This window comes from Mus musculus, chromosome 12, assembly GCF_000001635.26.
Source record: "Mus musculus strain C57BL/6J chromosome 12, GRCm38.p6 C57BL/6J".
Taxonomy (NCBI): domain Eukaryota; kingdom Metazoa; phylum Chordata; class Mammalia; order Rodentia; family Muridae; genus Mus; species Mus musculus.
The window spans coordinates 15,075,562-15,102,134 of record NC_000078.6 but is presented as its reverse complement, the minus strand read 5'-3'; the positions used below and the strand labels follow the sequence as shown (position 1 = coordinate 15,102,134).

Here is a 26,573-nt window from a genome sequence, read left to right as displayed (position 1 = left end):
TTTCATACTAGGTGCAGTGCTTTAATAAAGATCTATTAACCTGAGAAGGACTTAAATATAGTGAAGAAATCAGCCAAGTAGAATGCCTTGTCTTCAATTCAATATGGAAAATAAAATGGAAGCATGTACTTAGGCACTTTCCACATATGGGATTTTTGTAGAGCATATTATGTCAATATACTTTCAGAACACAGTGTGTAGAATTTGGAAATTGGCATCCAGTGTCCAGCCTGCCATAGCCTATGCTCTCATCTGGCCTTAGAGCAACGTGTCTTTAATCTCTTGTGTTAGGTCTTCAGTTTCTTCACGACAACTCAGATCTGAAGAATCAGTGGGATTGCTATTGGAGACTCATTCCTCTGCTGCGCCCTGCCCTTCCCTTATTACAGATGACTGTGAAGGAATGGCCCCACCCTATGTCCTCTTATTAAATTATTCTTAAATACAGTTACTACTCCACTTACATCACCAACCTGGTCATGGTTTTATCACTTCAGACATTAAAAATATCTTATGTGTGTGTGTGTGTGTGTCTGTGTGCTGTGTGTGTTTGTGTGTGTTTATGGGGGGGGTGTGATGTGCATACATATGTCTCTGTAATTTTATGTGTGTGCACAGTGTATGTATGTGTTGCTGTGCTTAAAGTATCACAGCATCCGTGAGGAGATCCTTGGGTATTGGTCCTTACCTTTCACTTTATTTCTTGTTCACTGTTGTGTATGCTTCAAAGAATTCTTATGTCTCTCCCTTCCACCACCATAGGTGTCATGTGCTACCATTACCAATGTTATGTGGGTTCTTGGAATCAGATGTAATGTTTTGCCCTCCTGCTTGTATAGCAAGTATTTTACTCACTGACCTGTCTCCAACCCCCATTCTAGGCTTCATCTTCATCTACCTAACCATTAATGTAAGGAATCAATGATGGCTTTGACCTAAGATCAGACCGCTCAAGCCGAAGCCAAGTTACCTGTCAGATGCATTCCCTCCCCCCACCTTTCCATTTTACTTCTTTATATAGTCTATGCTGTTTAACATTAAAGATCCAAATTAAACCCAATATTTTTATCTTTTAATTGCTGTGCCTCCAGCTTCTGGAACAGCACCTTATATAGAAATGAGTGCTCAAAATGTGTTTCTTAATTTTATATGTATTGACCAGCAAAAGAGCTCTCTGTTCTACTGAAGGGTTCCAAGTTCCATTTTACTTCATATCTATTTACCTCTGAAAAAGCCAATCAGCTACTACTTGCAGGTTTTTCCAAGTGTAAAATTGTAGATGAAGTGAGCATTCAAATCACCATGTATTTTGAGAGGTGAAATAACCAAACCTTGTTAATAATCTTTTAGGAGTTAAAAAAATCCCATTTATTATTATAGATCTTGATGATCTAGGTCTCTTCTAGATAAAGAGGATGCCACAACCTGGTCACTCTAAGCAACCTTATGTGCAAGCCCCTTGAGACAGTACAAGTGTCTTTCCATCCTGTCCATATGTATTCCAAAGGGTGCAAATTAGCAGAATTGGGACTACTGTTAATTTGGAATGGGAAACTGACTTTGTATGACTTGACATATAAACATTGTCCCCAGGATCAGTTTCTTCATCAATAAATAATAATAGTACCTATATCTCATAGGATTTCAATAAAATTTGTGATGTAACATTGTATAAATTATCTCATGCCCTAAAGATGACCTTTGTTTGAAGGTAGCAGAGCACTGGCAATTCTCACAAAGGCAATAGATATGTGCAGTCATTTCTACATGTGTGAAAGACATGCTTCCTGTTCAGAACATTGATGAGATGTATGAAGTCATCTCTACATAAGTGAAGGACATGGTTCTTGTTCAATGGAACTTTTATCTTGACACATTATTATTTATAAAACAGCAAATATTGAGATGCAGAAAAGATTTAATTAGTAAAGAGAACTTTCTAGGGAAGCATGAGGCTATTAATTAGAATCCCTAAACTTACTTAAGGAAGCAGGGACAGACAGATTTATTTAAGTCAATGGCTAGCCAGCATAGCTGAAACAGGGAATTCCAGATTCAGTGAAGAGATTTTAAATCAAAATAGAATTAAATTAAATTAAATTAAATTAAATTAAATTAAAAGATGATATCCTTGTTCAGGTCTTTTTTAATGTAGGTTTTCTAACATATTTTATGAGGCAAAGATTTCACAGCAAATGTCCTGTTCCTCTGGCTCTTACAATATTTTCTCACCTATAAGCCCCTTTCTACTATGAATCTATGAGTGTGTGTATGTATATGTGTGTGTGTTTGTTTGAAACACTAAAGAAATAGAGGCAACAGATTTAAATGAGAATAAGGATGTCTGACAAAGGAGAAATTTTAGAACTGGGAGAAAAGAAGGGAAATGATGTAATTATAATTGAGTTTCATAAATAAAAACATATTTTAAAAAGTTAAAATGGACAAAGTTTACAGATGTCACCACATGCATGTAACAACACTAACTGCATTCCGTGGATTGAAGGCAAAGAATAGGACATAGAGTTAAGGATGACATGGGAAAGAAGGAATTTTGGAGGAGCTAAGAGGAATGAGGATCAATATATTTTGTATAGATGTATAACATACTTAAAGAATAAATAAATAGTAAATAAAGCACATTTACCTTTGCCTGCAACACTTTTAAAAAACAAACAGGTAGCAATAGAGAAAGGCACCTGACATGTTGTCCTGGCTACCATGTGCATACAAATGTGAGCATGCATCAGGAAGCTCACACACAAGCATCAAACACATACACAGACACACCCACAACAGACACACAGAGGAAAATAACATGAAAATTTAGTAATACAAACTTAGCACATCATTGCCCTCTTCTGACATAAGAATAAGATAAAGCCATCAACAAATAAGGCCATTTGCACAAAAAGACTATTTACCCCTCCAAATTTTCTTTATAAGGCATATTTCTCTTGACCTGTGATAGCTTGCGTCAATGTGATGTGTTGAATAAATTATTTTCCATTTAATGTACAGAATCAGCATGCCTTTCCTGTTCTGACCTTGATATATCTCATCTGTAGAATTATGAGCACTCTACTTTCAAAAGGCACCATAAGGTGCCAGATGCATCCCTATTGCCAATGTTAGGTATAGTTTATGAAACTTACCTTCTAGCTTTTAAAATAATATACAACCTATAACTCTTTGTCTAAAGAGAATGAAGATTAACTTGGATGTAAACATATAAAAGCCTGTTTATTGTATTTTGTTACAGAATATAATATATAACTAATTTCTTATTTCAGAATAATTTCATAGCTATTAACAGCTGGTTTACCTACTAAATGGCCATTATTTCACTCTCATAAAAAGCAATCCCTGAGGCCACGGGGACACAGGCTGAGCTCAGCAAGGCTACCAACCTACTTGAAGTTCTTCTCAGAGGACTTTTGGTTCAATTTGGCAAACATGATTATTATAAAAGATGTCAATACCCTCTATTAGAAGAGCTGTAATAATTTATTGCCTGATTAAAATAATTTGAAAATGTAAACAAGATATAGTTACTGGTTACCTCAAGAAACCAGCAAAAGTTGCATTTATTCTATAAAAAATATAAAATCACCCTGGCTTTTTCTTTTTTGTATTTTTTATTGGATATTTTCTTTATTTACATTTCAAATGTTTTCTCCTTCCAGGACTCCCCTTCAGAAAGCCTCTAACCCATCCTTTCTCCCCCTGCTTCTATGAGGGTGCTCCCTCACCTGCCTCACTCATGTGTTCCTGCCCTGGCATTCCCCTACACTGGGGCATCAAGTACCCACCCAAGGGCCTCTCCTCCCACTGATGTCCAACAAGGCCATTGCCATAGGTCCCTCCAAGTGTTTCTTTGGTTGGTGGTCCAGTCCCCAGGAGCTCCAGGAGATCTGGCCTGTTGACACTGTTGCTCCCTTCATGGGACTGCAAATGCCCTCAGCTCCTTCATTCCTTTCACCAACTCCTCCACTGGGGACCCCCATGCTCTGTCCAATGGTTAACTACTCTGTTTACCACACAGTTGATGACTTTCCACTGTGGGTCACATTGCCTCTATGCAAATATGTGGTTCATCACTACCCTTTGAAATACCATAAAACATGTAGGGGTAAAAAATAATTGTGTACAGGGTAATTTTTGTTTAAAGTCTATGGAGGAACATGGAGTGTAGCTTTGAGAGGGGACTCTATTTTAACTTGGTGACAGGCTGAAAAGTCTATAGACATTTACACAGCACTATATTTGAACTTTTTCTGTAATGCAAGGCTACATTTTCCAGGAAAGAAAAATTTGTGGGCCGTAATGTTTCAAGTAAAAAACACAACACATTTTTAAAATGGGAAGGATTTCAGTAGTGTTAGCTTGTCTGGGTGAATTTTTATCTTTGATTCTATAATGATTGCATTTTCAAAAGTCCAGGATACAAATTTGGGACCTTGGTATGCACAGACTCAGAAATGAGAAGTGAGTCTGCCATTTTCTCAATCAGTGGTTCTCAAACTGTTGGGGGAAATTGAATGGCCTTTTCATAGGGGCTTCCTAAGATCATTGGAAAACACATATAACTTACATTTTATTTAATAACAGTGGGAAAATAACATTTATGAAGCAATAATGAAATAAGTTTATGGTTGGGGTCACCACAATATTAAAAATTATATTAAAAGGTCACAGCATTAGGAAGGCTGAGAACCACTGTTCTAAAAGAAAAATACCCGTCCTGATGGACAAGACCCAATACACTAGTTGTGTTTTGTTTTCTAACAATTCTAAGAAGGAGCAAAGTGTCCACATTTTGGTCTTCGTTCTTCTTGAGTTTCATGTGTTTTGCAAATTGTATCTTGTATCTTGGGTATTCTAAATTTCTGGACTAATACCCACTTATCAGTGAGTACTAACAATTTTAGCTAATAAAAATGAATGGAGATACTATAGTAATTGAAAAAAGTGGCCATCTCCTGCAGCATAAAAGAAAATTAATCAGAGGTGAGCCACAGAATATAGCATTGTCTTAAAATGTAAATATTGGAAATTCAGTTGCATATCAAATGATAGTCAAGCATAATGAAAAGTTCTCATACCTTTTATGAAAGCATTAATCAGTACGCATTATATTTTATCAGCTTCATAAAAAACCAAAGGCATAAAATATTCAGTTCCAACCAATTTTTAAGCATTTCAGAAGCAAATAATTCCTGAAACACAGATGATAAAATGTGCTTTTATATGGATAGACCTTTAAGACATTTCTTAAATCATACACTTAAAAAACAAGTTTATTTAAAATTCTATCAGCAATGCATCCTTGGGAATTATGAGACAAGGGGCTATAGAAATTTCCATACATTATGTGCAGGCTCTTTGATGTGGTTTATAAAGAGAAAACATCTGTGGGTATAAATAACAGCTTATCTGAAAGCTTTGGAATCACATCTGTAATAATCAATACTCTGTGTTCACTGGAAAGGCAGCATTTATTTTCTGCTTCCCATTCCTGATACCTTTGCCGACCTTTCTGAGAATTATGTGTTAAATTTAATCACAAGGGAATGTTATAGGGAATTAAAATTGGCATAGTGTTTGTGGTTACTCTGAATGAGACCGCTCCTTCCCATATCTATCTGAGACAGGGTAAATGCTTAACCTCGGGGAGACCACATACTCTCTGTGCCTTAAGTAAAGTATGGCTTCACTACAGGTTTGATGTGATGAAGATTAATAATTAATGCAGAGCTTCTAGTATGATGTAGAGGTTTAGAATTGGTCTTGATTATTACAACCACTCAGCAGAATTATCTGAAGGTGCATTACATTCAGAGCGCCATCCAGGAAATCATTATGTCTGGTTACATGGCCCATTAACAAGGCTACAGATGTCATGACAATTGAGACCTTGACAATTGAGATTAAAAATGGGTAAGACCTTGACAATTGAGATTAAAAATGGGTAAGCAGTGAGGTTTTGTGGGTTTGGTACTTGGTTTGGCTTTTCCCACATGCTCACCAAGCTTCATGGTTTTCCAAGGTCTCTTGTCCACCCTGCCACATTCTCTGAATCCTTCCGCCCCATCCAGGTCACACACAGGTGATTCTGTCTAGAAATGAACACACACACCTATGGTCCACTTGATCTTTGACAAGGGAGCAAAAACCATCTAGTGGAAAAAAGACAGCATTTTCAACAATTGGTGCTGGCACAACTGGCGGTTATCATGTAGAAGAATGTGAATTGATCCATTCCTATCTCCTTGTACTAAGGTCAAATATAAGTGGATTAAGGAACTCCACATAAAACCAGAGACACTGAAACTTATAGAGGAGAAAGTAAGGAAAAGCCTCTGAAATATGGGTACAGGGGAAAAATTCCTCAATAGAAGAGCAATGGCTTGTGCTGTAAGATGAAGAATCGACAAATGGGACCTCATAAAATTGCAAAGCTTCTGCAAGGCAAAAGACACCATCAATAAGACAAAAAGGCCACCAACAGATTGGGAGAGGATCTTTACCTATCCTAAATCAGATAGGGGACTAATATCCAATATATATAAAGAACTCAAGAAGGTAGACTCCAGAAAATCAAATAACCCCATTAAAAATGGGGCTCAGAGCTAAACAAAGAATTCTCACCTGGGGAATACTGAATGGCTGAGAAGCACCTGAAAAAATGTTCAACATCCTTAATCATCAGGAAAATTCAAATCAAAACAACCCTGAGATTCTACCTCACACCAGTCAGAATGGCTAAGATCAAAAATTCAGGTGACAGCAGATTCTGGCAAGGATGTGGAGAAAGAGGAACACTCCTCCATTGTTGGTGGGATTGCAAGCTTGTACAACCTCTCTGGAAATCAGTCTGGTGGTTCCTCAGAAAATTGGACATAGTACTACCTGAGGATCCCGCAATACCTCTCCCGGGCATATATCCAGAAAATGTTACAAGAGGTAAGAAGGACACATGCTCCACTATGTTCATAGTAGCCTTATTTATAATAGCCAGAAGCTGGAAAGAACCCAGATGTCCCTCAACAGAGGAATGGATACAGAAAATGTGGTACATCTACACAATGGAGTACTACTCAGCTATTAAGAAGAATGAATTTATGAAATTCCTAGGCAAATGGATGGACCTGGAGGGCATCATCCTGAGTGAGGTAACCCAATCACAAAAGAACTCATACAATATGTACTCACTGATAAGTGGATATTAGCCCAGAAACTTAGGATACCCAAGATATAAGAAACAATTTGCTAAACACATGAAACTGAAGAAGAGCAAAGACCAAAGTGTGGACACTTTGCCCCTTCTTAGAATTGGGAACAAAACACCCATGGAAGGAGTTACAGAGACACAGTTTGGAGCTGAGACGAAAGGATGGACCATCTAGAGACTGCTATATCCAGGGATCCATCCCATAATCATCTTCCAAACGCTGACACCATTGCATACACTAGCAAGATTTTGCTGAAAGGACCCTGATATAGCTGTCTTTTGTGAGGCTATGCTGGGGCCTAGCAAACACAGAAGTGGATGGTCACAGTTGGGTATTGGATGGATCACAGGGCCCCCAATGAAGAAGCTAGAGAAAGTATCCAAGGAGCTAAAGGGATCTGCAACCCTATAGGTGTAACAACAATATGAACTACCCAGTACTCCCCAGAGCTCCTGTGTCTAGCTGCATATGTATCAGAAGATGGCCTAGTCGGCCATTAGTGGAAAGAGAGGCCCATTGGTCATGCAAACTTTATCTGCCTCAGTACCGGAGACAGTGAGGGCTAAGAAGTAGGAGTGGGTGGGTGGGAGAGTGTGTGGGGGACTTTTGAGATAGCATTGGAAATGTAATTGAAATAAATACTTAATAAAAAAAGACTCATCTAATGCATTTTCAACATGGTATTATAGAGGATTCAACTGAGTTTCAGTGAATTAACATCTCTGAGATGAAAAGGATTAAGTATAGAAGTGAAGATCAAACACTTCTCCAAGTCATCCTCCACAAAGACCTAGTGCAAAGGTCTCCCAAATTTCTTGCCATGCAGATTACTTGCTGCTATTTTCTACCTTCTAAAAATGTTTAGCTTATTTTTATTGTTATATATTTGATTCTAACATGTGCCTTGCACCTACATGTTTCCTTGATTTTCCAAGTGTGTTGTTCTGAAAATGCCATGCAGTCATGCAGTCCTTTTTAAAAAAAAAAAAAAATCTTATGCTAATCCTTTCTAATTACTTCTAACTATATATTTCATTTACTTACTTAATTTTTAAGGTGGAGACTCACTGTATACTTAACTGGATACACAGTTCAAACTTGCCTCAAACTTGTGATCTTTTTGCTATAGTTTGCTGAATGCTGGGATTACAGAACACAGCCATCATATCAATACCTGAGTGCTACTGGCACTGTCACTTTGCACACAAAATTAAACAATGTTGTGACGCGTTAGGTGGTGCAGAGCTCTTGTATTAGATGCTCTAATGTCATTCTTTACTCTCATAAACATTTCTGCCACACATTTCTATTGTCAACTACATACAACCAGAAGCTCACAAGCAGAAGCATGCTGAAGAATAGATGGCACAGCACGACATTCTGATTATAATACTAGATGTGGCTGTTACAAGCACTTCAAAGTATCCTGGCACCAAGACCAATCCTACTATTGTCTGCTTATTTAAATTCCTAAAACACTGTTTTAGTCAGAGGTCTAGATACAAATATGTGAAAATTATAACATCATAACTATTTGAAAGCATATGTTGTAGATTTATATATTGTCCACTGTAAAAAAAAAAAGTCTTCCCTATGTGTACTTAGATATTTTCTAATCCAAAGATCTATTGTAGTAATTTCAAATATCCCTTTTATAGACCATGGTTCCAAGGACAACCATTTTATCAAATTTTTTGAATAAACTGAATAGTGAAATTATGTACTTTGAATAAATCAGATTTCTCTGCATATTGTGAATAATCCTTATTCAATCAGTATATAAGCCTTGCAATCTTCAGAAGAACTGAATTAAAAAAATTTGTTATCTTCTGTGCCAAAGAGAATTCTGAAGCCTGTAGTCCTTGATTTTGAGCCTCTCTCTCTCTCTCCTTCTCTCTCTCTCTCTCTCTCTCTCTCTCTCTCTCTGTCTCTCTCTGTGTGTGTGTGTGCATATAAATATGCAGAAATACATATATGTATTCATTCACATACACAAATGTGTACACATATGAGCATGGATACAATGCCTAAGCAATGAAAGTCTTCCTAACCTAAGGAATAGGGATTTAACAGTAACTGAGATTGCTGCATAGACTTTCTCTCTCTTGAGAATAAACATCTGCTATCTGTCAACATGTAGATGAGACACCGTGTTCTGTTTTCCCTTGTCACAGAAAGACATAGGAAATCTTCTTCCCACAGACAGAAATTACCTTAGCCCCCAAATGAAATTGGTTTGCAGTAAAATGATTATTATAACAGGGACATGACTACCAAATCAACACAAAATGACAGTGTTTCCACCTGGCTCATCCTCATTTGATTGCTTGTATATCTAATTTGAATGAAGCAATTGCTTTTAAACTCATTAAAATTAATTAAACCTGTTATTCTGATAAAATTATACGTTAATTTTTAGGTCCATTCAAATATCCTTGGGTCCCAGGGATATCAACATATTATAGTTACATCTAGCTGTTCAGAGCCTATTGACTATAACACAAAGTCTGTAATTAATGTGTCCCTAAAACTGCATTCAGAGCATTTAATGTTTTATAGAGCATTCTCGTATCATAACTTGTAGAAGAAAATAATGAAATGAATTAAGAAGTTTGCTTTGTCTTGTTTTACCAACTATGTTTTAAAGCACAAAACGAACATTTGACAAAAGACCCACTGAGACTCATATATGTGCTTCTTCAAAGATATGACAAGGGGTGGAGGGCTAATTCCCTAATAATAGATCAATTACACAGCATTACATGTATTGTATTCAGTCTTTGTGCTTTGAACAAAGTGGTAGAATAATGCTTTTTTATGGCGATTACAAATAAAGTAATTCATGTAATTATTCTGTAATAATGTAATTGTTGCCATGTAGACTACAGACCATAAAAAGCATTAAGTAATTGTAGGGTTATTTATGGCCTGAAAATTGTCTGGCAATTATGCTAGAGGTAATAGTAGCATGAAATTCACAGCTTAATTGTTTCTTGATTTTAAAATGTAAAATGTGAGTATATTTTTATTATAGACCTAAGCATCTTACCTGGTAATTATGTCACATGTTCCACAGTAGAAAATTGGGCATAATCCCACAAAGAGCACATGCTCCTATTTAATGTTTAGTTCTTGAAAAATTAGCTATGTTTAAAAGGTGGATTATGTCATTCAATTTCACTTCACAGAATTTGAAACTGAAAGTTCTTGTTAAGAAAAAAAATTGATACTGGGCTTCTTTTTGTGTAAGTGTACATGTAGGTGTGACGGATGCAATTTTAACAGAAACTACTTTGTAAGTCTGACATATTATTATAGAAAGTTGGTGGTGTTCATGATAAAATTTTTCATAAGAACTTGACACACGTGATTTATCTAATTCCTTATTGCAAAGAGAAATGTTAACTTTTGGAGAAAGGCAGACTTCTTTTGGAAGATTTCTATAGGAGCAGTTAGGGTGTCTTCAGAGATAAACATTAGGATTCAGAAACTCACCCTAAGCTTGAGTGGGACAGCATTGCCTGCGATTCTGGCATCCCAAAGACAGTGATATAAACACTGCAAGTTCAAAAACAACTGAAGTTAGGAAAGACAGGGCAGGAGGAGAGACAGGGAGACAGAAACAGATAGAAAGTCAAAGACAGAGACATACACAGAGAAAGAGATAGAAAGAGAGGAATCAGACAAGGCATGCTTCCCCGTATCATATGTATTAGCTTTCTATTGTTATGGTGGAACAACATGGCTAAGGCAACTCGTAGGGAAATTTACTTTTTGCTCACAGTTCTAGAGGGTTAGAGTCCTTAATGGTGGGAACAGCATGATGATGGGCTCCCAGAGCAGGAAGCTGAGAGAGCACCCATCTTTAACCTTAAACATGATGCACAGAAAAGAAGACACAAGACAAAGCTGTGAACAGCATCACCGACTGGGGATTAAGTTCAAATATCTCAGCATACATTTCTCATTCAAAACCAGCATAGCATGCCTCCAATGACCCATGCCCTACAAATAGTCTAGATCTATGACCTGCCCATTAGGTTCGTCACTGCCATTTAATAGTGTCAAATGGGCAGAATGTAGAAGGATGTAGTAAGGACACAGATCTCTCAACCTGTCAGTGACTGTGATAGCATTTCCAGATTTGGTTAAATGAGATGGGAAGATCCATTCTAAATGTGAGGCCACTATTCCCTGAGCTTATCCTAGAGTGAGCCAAAATGAGAAAGCACAGATCTTCCTCCTCTTCCTAATTGAGATTCTCATGTGATCAGCCAGCCACCTTAAGCTCCTGCTACTGTTGTGTCCCACATTCTGCAGGAACCCCAGGAGAGCTCAAGAACTGCAGAGCTCTAATGCAATTATGCACAAGAGTATTTATTATTGCTATGACTCAGACTTGGATCATAACCTTTCCACCCTGTAGGACAGGAGTTCTACCCCAAGCCTAGAAGGCTTGCACTTTGTGTGTGTGTGTGTGTGTGGGGGGGGGGGTTTCAAGACTGGGTTTCTCTGTGTAGCCCTTGCTGTTCTGGAACTCACTCTGTAGACCAGACTGGCTTCGAACTCAGAAATCGTCCTATCCCTGCCTCTCAAGTGCTGGGATTAAAGGCAGGAGCCACCACACAGCATAGTTTGAGATTTTAGAGTGACGGGGGAGGTGACAAGGCAAGTCATTTTTCAAACATGATACCATTTGTTCAGGCAGCAGGGCAGAATCGCATAACTGGGAGGAGAACTCTTGTGACCTAAGGAGTATCTTTATGATTCTTATTAGGAATTAGTGTGTATTTTATGGCGGGCTATAGCTGTCTGTGGCCTCTGATTACCTCCCTTTCATGATCTGAATGTGGGACCCAAATCTTCCCAAAGATTTGGGATTCTCTTCCAAGGACAGGTGCCACCTTCATCTGGGAAGTTTTTAGCCCTTTATCAGTGAGAGTGTCAGCCTCCTCGGTGACAGGGAGGCAAGGGAGGTGGCCATTTGTCTACTCAAGTTGGTATCTGTGGCTCCTCGGAGTGTTTTCCTTAAGAGGTGCCTTTATGGAACCACAGACAGACCGGGTCCTCTGGGAGAGGCCAGTGAGGAGGAGGAGGAAGCCTTTGTCTTGCTGCTGGAGGGAGCAGCAGGTAGGGGAAGTGGAACTTCTGCCCAGCAAGCTGCCTGTGCACTTCACCTCCATGCCATTCCGGGCAGGATGAGCTGTATCTCTGAGTGAAAACAAACCCTTCCACTTTCCCTCCCTTAAGTTGCTTTTGTTAGGTATTTTGTAATTGCAATGAGAAAAAATAACCAATACATTCAACAGACTAATCCTCACAGCATCTTTTCAACCACCCAATCAGCTGGGGTCTAACCTGCACTATGTGAACTTTTGGGGATAAATTGTATGTGCAACTTACAGTCTTATCTTCTGAATGCTTGTGATTCATTTATGAAGAAGGCATTGTCTCTCTTTCTCATCTACCTAGGAACAGCCTGATTTCTTTGTTCTATAGAAAAATAGGATTCATCCTTGAGGACTCTGGCTGCCCTAAAGAACTTTGAAATGATGGATATTTCTCCAGCCCTTAGCTTATTGCCTCTCTTTTTGTATGGTATCTTCTTATACCACATGTTTATGCACAGATCCTGTTCCTTCTTATTTTCTGTCCCCTCCCTGGCACTTTGAAATCTTATATCTGTGTATTTATCCCACTTCACTGCTCTTCTTGTCTGCCAACTCCCAAGACAATTTTACCACCTGGTTCACTGTCAGTCTTAAGAAATCCATATTCATTATTTACCTGAACATACTGAAAAATAAAATAAAATAAAATCCTTACACTTAATAGAGTTGTCTGCAGCAAGGAACTCTTCATGATTTGGGCAGACCTCAGAATCAAAGGAGATTCAGAAAGCTCCATTCAACGACATGGAAAGGCACTTAGGAATTAAAAATAAGAGTGAGATAAATGGGAGAAAGAGAGACCTTCATTTCATAATAAAAGTGCTAGCAAGTCAGTATAGCAAAAACCAATGCAGTCTTATTTCATGACCTTGCAAAGTGGGGCATCAGCCTAGAAGGGCAGCCATGCTGACTGAGCACAGAGTACAGGTTTTATAGGCCTAATGCAGGCCCCTTCCCCTTTCCTTATTGACTGAGTATCACGGAGAGCACAAACTCACATAGCATCCTAATCTCACTTTTTCTGACACTTTCCTTTTTTTTTTTCCCCCAACAAAATCTATGTATAACATCTATTCTATGTTTTTGTTTTTGTGGTTTTGTTTTGTTTTGTTTTGTTTTGTTTTGTTTTGTTTTGTTTTTTGTTCATTTTAAAGCATATTAGATGACCTTGCAGAGAAGACTGGCTGTTAGTAATTTTACTACTCTGGACTGCTAGTCTGAGAATGAATAGCTTATCTCAATTCAAGTGGGGGAAGTAGACAGAGGACATTAGCAAGGGCTTAGTGCTTTCTATTAATTTGTTGCTGGACCTAAGAAGGTATGAGGTACCTGTGAAAATGAACTACCAGATTTTATTTAAAATGATGTAGATGATTTGTTTTTAACTAGGCAACTAGCTTAGTAGGGCATTTGTGTTTCTGATGATATATTTGCTTTACATAGATGTAGTATAATCTTCTATTCACTTGATATTAGCTATTGATGTAACTGGCTGACATTTTTATTGCTTTAAGAATATATCCTTCAGCCAGGTGTTGTGGCACACGCCTTTAATCCCAGCACTCGGGAGGCAAAGGCAGGTGGATTTCTGAGTTCGAGGCCAGCCTGGTCTACAAAGTGAGTTCCAGGACAGCCAGGGCTATACAGAGAAACCCTGTCTGAAAAATCCAAAACCAAAACCAAAAAAGAATATTTCCTTCAATGCTCTACAGTTTGTTCAATATGAACTAACCAGTACCCCCAGAGCTTCCTGGGATTAAACCACCGATCAAAGAAAACACATGGAGGAACTCGTGGCTCTAGTTGCATATGTAGTAGAGCATGGCCTAGTTGGTCATCAATGGGAGGAGAGGCCCTCCCCTGTGAATGTTCTATGCCCAGTATAGGGGAATGCCAGGACCAGGAAGCAGGAGTAGATGGGTTGGGAAGCAAGGGGAGGGGGAAAGGATAGGGGATTTTCAGAGAGGAAACTAGGAAAGGGGATAATATTTGAAATGTAAATAAAGAAAATGTCTAATAAAAAAGTCAAAAAATTTTTTTGAAAATCTACAGTTTGTTAAATACTAAGATAGCTCTAAAATTTACTTCATAGAATTTAAAAAAGTCAAAGGCTGGAGAGATAGCTCAGTGGTTAAGAACACTTGTTCTTGCATAGGACTAAGGTCCAATTCCCTCTTATAAGGTGGCCCACAACTGTCTATAATTTCTCTTTCAAGGGATTCAACTCCCTTTTCTGACTCCCAGGGGCACCAGATACACAAATTGTGCATATATGTACAGACAAAATACTGGTACATATAAAATGAATAAATATAAAAACAGAGAGATTAAAAGGATACCATTAAACCTAAATTAATTTAATTTGATAATACAAAGCTCATCTCCCTATTGACCTTGTAGAATATGGAAAGCTTTCATCTTATCTTATTATTGGGAATTAAAATTTCCAATTTTAATAATTAAGATCAATGAAACACATAGTTTTAATCTGCTTTGAATGATGATATAATACTTATTAAGCAACCCCAATTCCACGACATCATCTCCACTTATATAAACAAAATAAATTGATTTTTTGGTAGATCAAATGAAGAGAAGGGGGAAGCCAACAAGACAGTGATGCAACCACCCAGGGGACATTTCTAAGGACCCACTGCCTTCATAGAGTATAAAATGGAAGAAAAACAAAATAAATAGATTTCTTTAGCATTTAACATTATGCTTCTTATACTGTACATATTAAATGAGCTAATTGAATATAAAAAAACCCAATATGATAAGTCTTTATAATTCATGCTGCCAGTCTGTACCTTCCTAAAGCTTCTGGAATTATTTAGTATACAATTATATTATTATGATTTTAAATGTTTCCATGTTTCATCAGTTTTAGGTAGCTGTGACAAAATACCTTTCACAGCTTAAAATGGATAAAAGCCACAGTTTATAGAGAGTGAAAAAGGTAGAAAGTGGAAAGAATACCTCCAGAGTGATAGAGGGGAGAAATAGCAGAAAGAGAAAAGACAGAGAGCAGAACGTAGAGTCCAAAAGACAGAAATATGTCTAAGGTAACACTTCTGAGGATCTATTGCCTTCAAAAGGCAGCCAATTTCCACCCCCTTTCAGTAGCTCCTTGACTTGAGTCTAAGTTAGAGCCCTCAGTTCAGTCACTTCCCCAAAGCTATGGATGCCTATATTGGGTCTGCACAAAATGTGCACATCAGTAGTCAGACATGGGTAGAGAAGGGTCTCAGGGTCACTCACCATTCATTGCTAGAATATTTGCCACTGATCGATTCAGAAAGAACAGGGCCCAAGGTTTCCATGTACCTACTGGTGACCTCTCTAGGCTCCAATGTATATTTCTAGCCCAGTGGTCCTATAGATGGCCCTGCACAAGCTAAATGGGTCACAAGACAAAAATATATCTCACTAATCTGGAATGGAATGGGTTTTAATGGGGGTGGGTTGATAGATATGGAAGGGAGATGACAAAAATGGAGTGGAAGACTGTAATCAGAATACATTTTATATATCTGTGGAATTGTTGAAGACCACATTTAGTCAATATTAGGGGCTGGACAGAATTCATAGTAGCTAGAGTGATTGGTGTTCTTTTAAATAGGAGCCATGTTTGGCTTCCATCACTGATATATTTAAGGTCATAACATTTGTTTAGTTATTTCTCATAATTCTACTTAAAGACTATACCAACTTCTCAATATTTCTTTGTTCTTAACTAACTTATGTGCATGTTTCCAAATCAAAGTCATAAAGATAACCTCATGCAGTGATGAGTAACAAACCACTGTATACAATCCCTTCCTGACAGCAAGATAAAATCCTGCTGTGCCTCCTGCCTCCTCTGGAGTGACCACCATTTACTTTCTTTTTGATTGAATGATGGGAAGTAGACTTAGCTTGTCTAGGTACCACTAATTCAAGAGGTATATACTAGTTATTTATTGCATGGGCCATGTTGCAATTATCTAGGTAATATCTGAATTTATTAATTTCTTAAGAGAAACCAATAATAATACAGCATTATAACTATTATAATCCCTTATTCACATACCACAATTACTGAGGGTACTGCCATAAACTTGTAAAAACTCTTCTGTATTAGATGCATGTACTGGCTGGTTTTGTGTCAACTTGACACAGCTGGAGTTATCACAGAGAAAGGAGCTTCAGTTGAGGAAATGCCTCCATGAGATCCAACTGTAAGGCATTTTCTTAATTAGTGATCAAGGGGGAAAGGCCCCTTGTGGGTGGGACCATCTCTGGGCTGGTAGTCTTGGTTCTATAAGAGAGCAGGCTGAACAAGCCAGGGGAAGCAAGCCAGTAAAGAACATCCCTCCATGTCTTCTGCAACAGCTCCTGCTTTCTGACCTGTTTGAGTTCCAGTCCCTACTTTCTTTAGTGATGAACAGCAATGTGGAAATGTAAGCTGAATAAAACCTTTTCTCCTCAACTTTTTTCTTGGTCATTATGTTTGTGCGGGAATAGAAACCTTGACTAAGACAAATTGGTACCAGCAGAGTGGGGTTTTCCTGTGACAACTTGACCATATTTTGGGGAGGACTGTGGAAGGACTCGGAAACTTTGGGCCAGAATATTCAGTGTTAAGAGTTCTGTGAGATGTTGTGTAGGAGCTTGGAAGATAATGTTAAGAACAGCGCAGAAAATGGAGGCCTGGCTTGTGAAATTTCAGAGGGAAAATTAAAGACTCTTTTCAGGGCCATTGCTATTTTGGATTGTGAAAATTCTGTCTTTCTGGTTAGCTGGGGCTGAAGAATCAGCTGTGATTAGCAAGATACCAGAACTACTAAAGCAAAACCTTCACATTACTGGGACTATAGATGCTGGTTAGCTGGAGCTAAGGAATTAGCAGTGATTAAGAAGAGACCAGCATCATTGAGGTGACATCTTTTGGAAAGAGTTTTCTGAGAGCACAAAGAGGCTGTGTTCCAGAAATAGCCAAGGTTGTATTTCTGCTGCAGCAGGATTTGGTAATGTGTAAGGGTCACCCAGGTGGTACTGGTTTTGAAGGTATGAAGGGGTCACGCAGAGCAGCTGAGGCTCGGCACTGTGAGAGGCCATGGAAGGCCATTGGTGAAGGTACAGCCTCAGTTGCAATTGACAGCCCAGGACTGAAAGGGTCATGCAGTGTTTTGGAGATGCCAGTACCACGAGACGACCACCAAGAGCAGCAGAAGTGGAGAACAAGCATCTGGAGCCTAGAGGATGACGCATGTGCTACAAAGGGCATGGCTGGGGAAGTGACCCAAGCCCTAGGAGGAGCCCAGAAGATCGTGAGTTGGATCTCAGACATTGGATGGTTGAAGATTAATTTTTACTTTGGATTGTGACTGTGCCCTGATATTTTCCCTCTTGAAGGAAGAAACTATTTTAGTGGAGCCCACAGTTAAGAGATTTTTAATTGTAAAAAGACTTTGGATTTTAAAAGAGATGGATATTTTAAAGAGATTGAAATTTAAAAATATATAAAGACTGTGGGACGTTTAAAGTTATTTAGATCTTGGGGATGAATAAGAATGTAAGGGTTGAGGCTTACTAGTGATGTGTCTGTGTGTCAAGTTGACAAGGGGTCAATTGTACTGGCTAGTTTTGTGTCAGCTTGACACAGCTGGAGTTATCACAGAGAAAGGAGCTTCAGTGGAGGAAATGCCTCCATGAGATACAACTGTAAGGCATTTTCTCAATTAGTGATCAAGGGGAAAAGCCCCTTCTGGGTGGGACCATCTCTGGGCTGGTAGTCTTGGTTCTATAAGAGAGCAGGCTGAGCAAGCCAGGGGAAGCAAGCCAGTAAAGAACATCCCTCCATGTCTTCTGCAACAGCTCCTGCTTTCTGAGTGTAAGCTGAATAAACCCTTTCCTCCCCAACTTTTTTCTTGGTGATGATATTTGTGCAGGAATAGAAACCTTGACTAAGACAACGCATGAATCATCCACTTCAAATATATTAACTATAATAATTAATGTATCATCACATGATAATCATATGATTTTCCATTATTCTTTTTTATGCTATTAGTTTTATACATATTAATTTTCATGAATGGCATTGTGCCTCAGCCATGCCTGGCTTCTTTTCTAACTTCTCGATATCTGCTCCCCCCACCCCCATCTATTTTTCCCCTTCCCTAAGAATAGTGGTTTGTGTCTGGCTTACTTGGTGTAGATTTTGACATTTAATATGGATCAGTGCTGTGAGATACATAGGTTTGCTCCTTCTTGGAAACATTTGAAAATTTTTGTGGGGAGCATCATTTGGTCATGAATTCCCTTGGCATTTTTGTGTGTTTTCTAATAAAGCCTTTCTTTTTCCTTGCTCATTCCTACAAGAAATGAAATCCTAGAATTAAAATCAATACAACTTTAGAATTTCCTGCAACTTTGGATTTCAGTGTTTTCTCTCTACTAAGGTGAACAAATTGCCTTGAAATGATAACTTTTTTCTGGATATAATCTCTACGTGGGTACCCCATCACTTTGACAATCCCCATTCACTGTCTTTGTGTAGCAGTTGCTGAGTAAGTGGACTGTAATGTCTCATTTTGCTGCATAGAGCAGCACATACCATTGTTTTCATGTAGTACTCTTTAAGGATATTGCCCTTGTCTTTGCCTTCCTGTCAGCAGGATAGGACTCCTAGTTGCTATTGCTATGTCTATATTTTGTTTCATTCTTCCTTTCATTTTATTATTTATGCTGCCTTTTCTTTGAAGGTTTTGTGGTTTGGAATCTGTTTTAGAGTTCCTATCTGTAGTTAAATATTCCAGCCAGCTTTATTCTCATGCTTCTCGTTTGATATTCTTATTACAGTAACCTCCCAGTGGGATTTCTACAAAGGGCTCAATGCACACTTTGTGTGCTTAGTCTTTTCCTGCTTTGTTCTCCATCTCAACAGTTCTTGTCCATGCTTTCTGCTACTGAAGAAGGCGTGTCTACTATGCCAGCTTTTGAAATCATTCTTCATGTCTATCGTACTACTTTTTTATTTCTAGTACTCTATGTTCATATGTTCCCTCCTTCCTGCTAATTTTATGCATTGCCCTTTAATGCTGTCTCCCTTTTCCATGGAATTGTTTAATGCAAAATTTGTATTTATATTAATCCCACTGTCTAATAAGTCCTACTTATTTTCAATGTGTATCTTGTCTTTGTTCTTAAATGTTTACTTTTTCTTGGGCCCTAATTTGATTTCTTGGGAAGTTTTCACAGGGTTAATTGTTAATATTGTCTTGGATGGACAAACCTGTGCTATAATAGTCTGTGTCGATTTTGCTTACTTTGCGGATGTACTTATTATCCTTTGCAATGCTGTCACTGGAGCTATGACATAATCTAATGTAGATGATTTCTTTTTTGGGGGGGAGGGTTCCTAATAATTCTTAAAATTGGCTCACAGCCCTGTAGCTCTTCCAGCTAGGGTCTGTTGTCTTTATACTGAAGCCCTGTTTATGCAGTAATGGGAGAGATAGGTGAAATATCATGCAATCTTAGGATGACTCCCTTTGCTTAGGTGGCAAACATTAGGATGTAGTCAGAATCCTTTAAGTGGCTGTTCTTGAACCATGATGAACAGGTCATTCTAAGTAGACTTGGTTTTAAGAGAGCATGCTGGGAATATTTCAGATGGTTCATTCTTTTCATCACCTTTCAGAGACCTTCACATATCACTGTGAGAACTGCCCAAAGCCCTGGACTTAAGATTTGAGAAAGTGCGAAGCCTCTGGGAATTTCTTGCTATTTCACTAATGCTTATCAGAATACTGTTCAAATATTCCTGCCTAGTTATGACTCTGGTAGTTATTTGGCATGGTCTGATCTTGGATAAAATCCCTGTCTTTACCTGGCTCTCTCCTAATATCAAGTTGGCAATTTGCCTTGTGATTGGAAATCTCTGATGGAGCCATTAAAGTTAATTGATTTTCAGTGTATTCAGCTCCTCCTCTTTTGATGATGAGAGTGATGACCTCTGACCTAAGATCTCCTCACAAGTCTAAGAGTGGACTGGATGATGTCTTGGTAATATCTCAGTCTTTGTATATTCACTCATAAAATCATGAAAGAGTTATTTCTTTAAGCATCATTAATTAATTTTTCTCTTTAAGTTTATGTCTGCTGAAAGCATTGGAGAATGACTTGATTGAATATGTGCCTTGGAGTTATAAAACCAAGCTCAGTCTTATTATGCGTAGATTCCAGTTCCAGATAAAAATCATTAATTTTGATAAGCAAGGAAAGAAAGCACATCAAGCAACAAATCGGCTAACACTATGAACAGGTAATTCTGACACAGTAAAGAATGTCAAAGCCCTGATATGTCTTTTCTATGACAAGTCTCTGTCCCTCATTCATTTATTCTCTCTCTCTCTCTCTCTCTCTCTCTCTCTCTCTCTCTCTCTCTCACACACACACACACACACACACACACTTCTCTCTAAAATACAACTGTTAAAATGGCATATAAAATCAATCAAGAAAAATGGATTTTGCAGACACTGTCATAAAACCACAGTTACAGCTCTTATCCCAGATTTTATGCCTTGTCTCCATATCTCATCTAGGAGGGCTGTCCATTAAGTAAACACTATTTGTCATTTGTCACTTCAAAGACAGTTAATCATGGGGGTTGTACAAACTGCTTGGGACCAAGAGAAATTATTTTTATTATGTAGAAGACTTTATTCAAAAATAATTTAATTTTTTACACCACATATGTATTTTATCAAATGAGTAGTTCACAATTCTCATCTGGAAATGATTGCCTGCTAGAGAAAAATTTGGTTATGTTTAGCATCAAGTTTAATTATGTCTAGGAGACTTCTCCATGTTTAGGATCAAGTTTGATTACATCTGGGAGACTTCTCCTGGCTGTTAGTAGACATAGTTTCAGTATGGAACTAAATCCCCCAGAGTCATAGAACAGTTTAAATGATATAATGGCTACTTTGAGCAAATGTCAAGAGAGTATCAAGTTAACACCCTAACATGGTTCATGATTCTCTCATACACTTTTCTGTATGATCATCACTGTTGTTAGTGAAGAATATCCTTGCTGGAACCCCCATTCATACACACTTTAGTGGCTATCATCCTGACTAAAAATCCAAGATAACTACTTCCTATGTCCTAAGACAAATTTGAGGTCAGTCTAATGGATAAGTCTGACAGAGTTCTCATATTCAAGATGGGGCTCATAGTTTCTAACAGTTTGTTTTTTTAAAAGCAAACTTTGGTCACTTGGCAAGTAATATGTGTGAAATTTCAAGGGAAAATTTAAATATCACTTTGATGACTTAACATTCTTTGTTGAAATATGTAAGCATTAGTAAAATTGTAAGGCACCTCTGTAGGTGCTGACAATCTAGACCTTACGATTTTCTGAAACACTACCACATATCAGTTTAGGAATCATGTAATGCCATATATACTGAAGTGTAATAGAATATAATAAATAGTACTTATAGTATGTAGGATGTATGTTGTATAATACATATATATTGTATAATACATAGATAATATACTATCACAAATACATGATTATTAAATGTGTGGGTTTTGGAAAAATTATATATATATTTGAAAAGTACTATACATAATTTATTACTATGTATTACATAAACACTATATAAACCTAATTTACATTTTAAAAGAATATATTTTTTACTGCTTCAATCTAACTTAGAAATCACAGGGTACATCTATAAATAACATTCTTATTCAGCTATTTCCAAAACTTAACAGTAATTTTACTGGAAGTGCAGATAATTTATTTCAATTTTATGACAGGTACTCAGGATATGTTTATTTTTAAAAAACTGAAAGTCTAGTTCAGACAGTTTCCCTTCTCTGGCATAACTTAAGGTGTTTGTTGCTGCTTTTCTGTGTCCCAGTGTCAGTGCGGATCTGACTCAGCACACTTGTACATGAACTTTTAGTTTGACTCATGCATATATTCATTTTATCTAGTTTTCTTCCCTAGATTATAGGAGCTCATTAAATAAAGCATTGAACTTGTCTGATATGTCTATTTAGTTGCCACTTTTAGACAGTTTGATAACCATGTGTTAATTTATATTTAGCTATCTATAAAAGTAGAGAAATGCTCCAGAAAATGACTAAACCAGCCAAAGCCTGGGATCTGAGTGACTGTGGCGTGCTTGGAACAAAAAATTTCTTCCAGCTTTGGTCAGGAACTCTATGGTTCCAACACCGAGCTACATTCTTTCAGCCTTTAAAAAATATTTATCATGAATATTTTTCTCTTTCTCAGACATTGACTTTTTTATTGGTTATTTTATTTATTTACATTTGAAATGTTATTCCCCCTTCGTGGTTTCCCCTCCACAATCCCCCTAAGTCATTCCCCCTCCCTACTGCTTCTATGATAGTACTCCCCAACCCACCCACCCATTCCTGTCTCACCACCCTAGCATTCCCCTATGCTGTGGCATTCAGTCTCCACAGGACCAAGTGCTTCCCCTCAGGTTGATGCCAGAAAAGGCAATCCTCTGCTATATATGCAGCTGGAGCCATGGGACCCTCCATGTGGTTTCCACCCATCTCTAAAATATTAACCAAGAATTGCTCCCATCTAAAGGAAATGCAGGGACAAAGAGTAGAGCAGAGACTGAAGGAAAGGCCATCCAGAGATGGCCCTATCTCATCTACAGACCCCACACTATTGCTAATGCCAAGAAGCGCTTGCTCACAGGAGTCTGATAGAGCTGTCCCCTGAGAGGCTTTGTCAGAGCCTGACCAATTCAGATGTGTATGCTCAAAGCCAACTGTCTTGACTATTTTAATGTAGATGAATTTGTGTACATACATGTACTTGTGAGTGCAGTGTCAAAAGTGGTCAGAAGAGGGCAACAAATCCATTGGCACAAGAGTTATAAGCAGTTGTAAGCTCCCCAAGATGTGTACTGGGAAAGGATCTTGTGTTCTCTGCCATATCAGAATGCACTCTGAACCAGAGATCGATTTATCTAGCCCCATTCTCTTACCTATTGACACTTGTGCTTAATTCACCAGTCTGACAACCAGTGTGAAATGACATACATCATCAATAATCCCACCACAAAGACTAGAGTGCAATCTTGTTCAGGGTTGTTGTAAAACAACCTCATGAAAAACTGTATAGTCTTGGAATTGCTTCTAACATCATAATTGTGTTTGTTAATCTAATTGTATCAAGTGTCCTCCTTTGTATCTGTCTGCTTTCTGTGCCTCATAATTGTATCTGAAGATCAGAATCCCACGTTTTTGATATGATTTTACTCAGGATTACAAATGGTAACATTTGTAATGATATCTTAAAATTTTACTAGAAAACTTCATGGAAAAAAAGCATCATAGATTGTAATATATTTATTTATGCAGAGAATCACATAGAATTTGATTGGATGCAACTCTATAGAGTATGTATTTCCAAAAAGTGAGAACTAAATTTTAATTTCTTTATTAAGTAATCATACTCCTGACATGTAATTACTATGAGACAATTTGACAGGATTAATTATCAAAATTACTTCCCCTAACTTATAACATGGCTGAGTACCTTCATCATTTGAATAAGGCACTCAAGTGAACATTTATTAAATATCCATTTTTATTAACTGATAAGTATATTTAGAAATTGAATGCCTACACTTAAAATTTTCATAGAAAAAAAGGCTTCTTAATCAGCATAGCTGAGCACTATTACAAAATAGTAACGTTATATTGTAAAATCCCTAAAGTCGAGGAGCTGGGAGTTATTCTGGTTAAGCCAAATACTTATTCAAATTGTAAATGATGTATCAAAGCCTAAACTGTTTTTTTTTTCTGTAACACTATAAGAATATAGATAAAACCCTTCTCCAAATGTTATAAAACTTTCTACTCCCAAATAGGATAGATTTTTAAATTTGGAGAAAATGTGAATAATTGAGAATATGTTTCCTTATTAGAAGTAAATATCCACTCACTCTGGCACATGGAGACAGGCATTTTATCCAAGAAGTAATTGTTAAGTTATTCTGACTACATTCATTAGGGAGTTGTTCACTTAGTCTAAGCAATTTCCTAAAGGTCTGAGTCATACCATATGTGAAAAGAAAAGAAAAAAGAAAAGAAAAGAAAGGAAAAGAAAAGAAAAGAAAAGAAAAAAGAAAGGAAAGGAAAATAAGAAAAATGAAAGAGAGAGAGAGAGAGAGAGAGAGAGAGAGAGAGAGAGAGAGAGAGAGAGAGAGAAAGAACAACCAGGAGCCATTGTTTTTATATAGATATATTCCATAATTCAGAGAAAGGGTAACTTATAGTCACAGCCCTTTTTCTTTTAGCCCAATTCTGCCTCCACCATCTCTCCTGAGGTAGCAATTTTCTTGAATAGGAAAAAAAGGGGACATTGGCTCCCTGGGAGTTCAGAAGACTAAAGAAGGCACAGCAGTCTGCCTGTGTCCAATAGAAATGATGTCTCTGTTGATAACTACACATCCTAGATGAGTCTGGCCTGTAGAAATATGAGCATCCCAAGACATGTGTGGACCCAGGGATCTAGGCATGTCTAAAATATTTGCTAAACATGGATCTTATATAATATAACCTATCTAAAAAGAGTCAAAAAAAAAAAAAAAACATCTAAGATATCACAGGAGAGATGTCTCGGTGGATAAGGTGCTTGCAGTACAAGCACAAGGACCTGGGTTCAGATCCCTAAGGCTCTTGTAAAAGTTGGCAATGACAGCACACCCCTGTGACCTCAGCACTTGAGGGTACATGGAAAGAAGACAGAGACAGGCAGATCCCCAGAGCTCAGTGGTCAACTGCTGGAGTGAAATGATCTCCAAAGTCAGGGAAGAGATCTGTCTCAAAGGTTAAGCTGTAATGTGGTAGAAGAAGAAATGCAAAGCCAAGTAGGTCTTTTGCATCTACATGCTAATGCACAGTCATTCCCATCTACACAAGCATGAATATACCACACACTAAGAACACAGAGACAAGATAAAACAAATATTTACAAGGATTATGAACATATCACACCTTATTAAAAGTCTGGATACTCATAACTACACATAGGAACACAGGTACATGCATACACATACACATATGCACACATACACACCACACACACACACGCACACGCACACGCACACACGCCCGCGCACGAACCTAAGAACACTAATATTATACTTAAAACTTCACAGCAGATTGAAGCCTTTTCAAAAGTAAACACAGCAACCAAAATGCACTTCAAGAAAAGAATGAGTAGGCGGTTGAGTGTTTCTATAATGGAAGATTTTTTTTTTCAAAAAAGTTAATGGACTCTGGGGCCATAATAATGACACACTGAAACCATACATACACAATACCAAGTGAAAAAAGGTTATATCTAGGATAACCCCTAAGATACACCATTCTGGAAGACAAAACCATAGCAACCATAGCTTACTGGTTGCCAATTCAAGGGGAGGATATCGTAGTGTGAAGCTTATACAGGCAAAATGCAACTGCTTTAGAGGCTACTGAACTTTGCCTGCATTGTATTCTTCCAGGGACAATGAGGTTGTCATGCTCCAGTCACACACAGATACTTCTATTGCAGCTCAGAGATAAAAATTGTCAGCATTTGGTGACCACATTGCGCTAAAGTTATTATTATAACTTCTCTCATGTAGTGTGTTCCATAGATTTGAAATTTTTTCATAACTAGAAAATAATAATAATAGTAATAGTAATAATAATAATAATAATCTATTCATCCTTTCATTGGAAACTTTGAAATATCTGTGTGGTTTATATAGAAGTATCAAAACCTGGACTTATGGAAATTAATTTTAATAACTTATTTATGTTATGTGTGTGTATGTGTGGGTGTATACAGAAGTTAGAAGAGGGATCAAGATTATCTGGAGGTAGAATTATAGGCAATTGTAAAACAATGAGAACCTAATTTGGGTTCTTTGGAAGAGCAGCATGCACTCTCAGTGTCTCATCCATGTATCCAGCCCCCTAATATTACTTTGACTTTTTTTATAAATGCTTATTATATTTAATAAGTGCTGTAGTCCTTTTACCTTTCTTCTTCATTTATTTTCTTTTTAAAGTATTATTATAGGATCTTATACAGCTCAGGCTGACCTAGACCTCCCTGTAT

The 26,573-nt window shown here is 37.6% G+C and overlaps 1 long non-coding RNA gene across 1 annotated transcript in view; it reads right to left on the bottom strand.

Annotated features, from left to right (window-relative positions):
• Window positions 1-5,942: 5,942 nt before the first annotated feature.
• Window positions 5,943-26,573, bottom strand: part of Gm36128 — a 44,489-nt gene continuing 23,858 nt past the window's right edge. Inside the window, exons 5-7 of the long non-coding RNA XR_381295.3 lie at window positions 13,062-13,161; window positions 10,731-10,793; window positions 5,943-6,119 (exon numbers count right to left, since the gene is read on the bottom strand). This is a non-coding gene — a long non-coding RNA (predicted gene, 36128). The remainder of the gene's footprint in view (window positions 6,120-10,730; window positions 10,794-13,061; window positions 13,162-26,573) is intronic.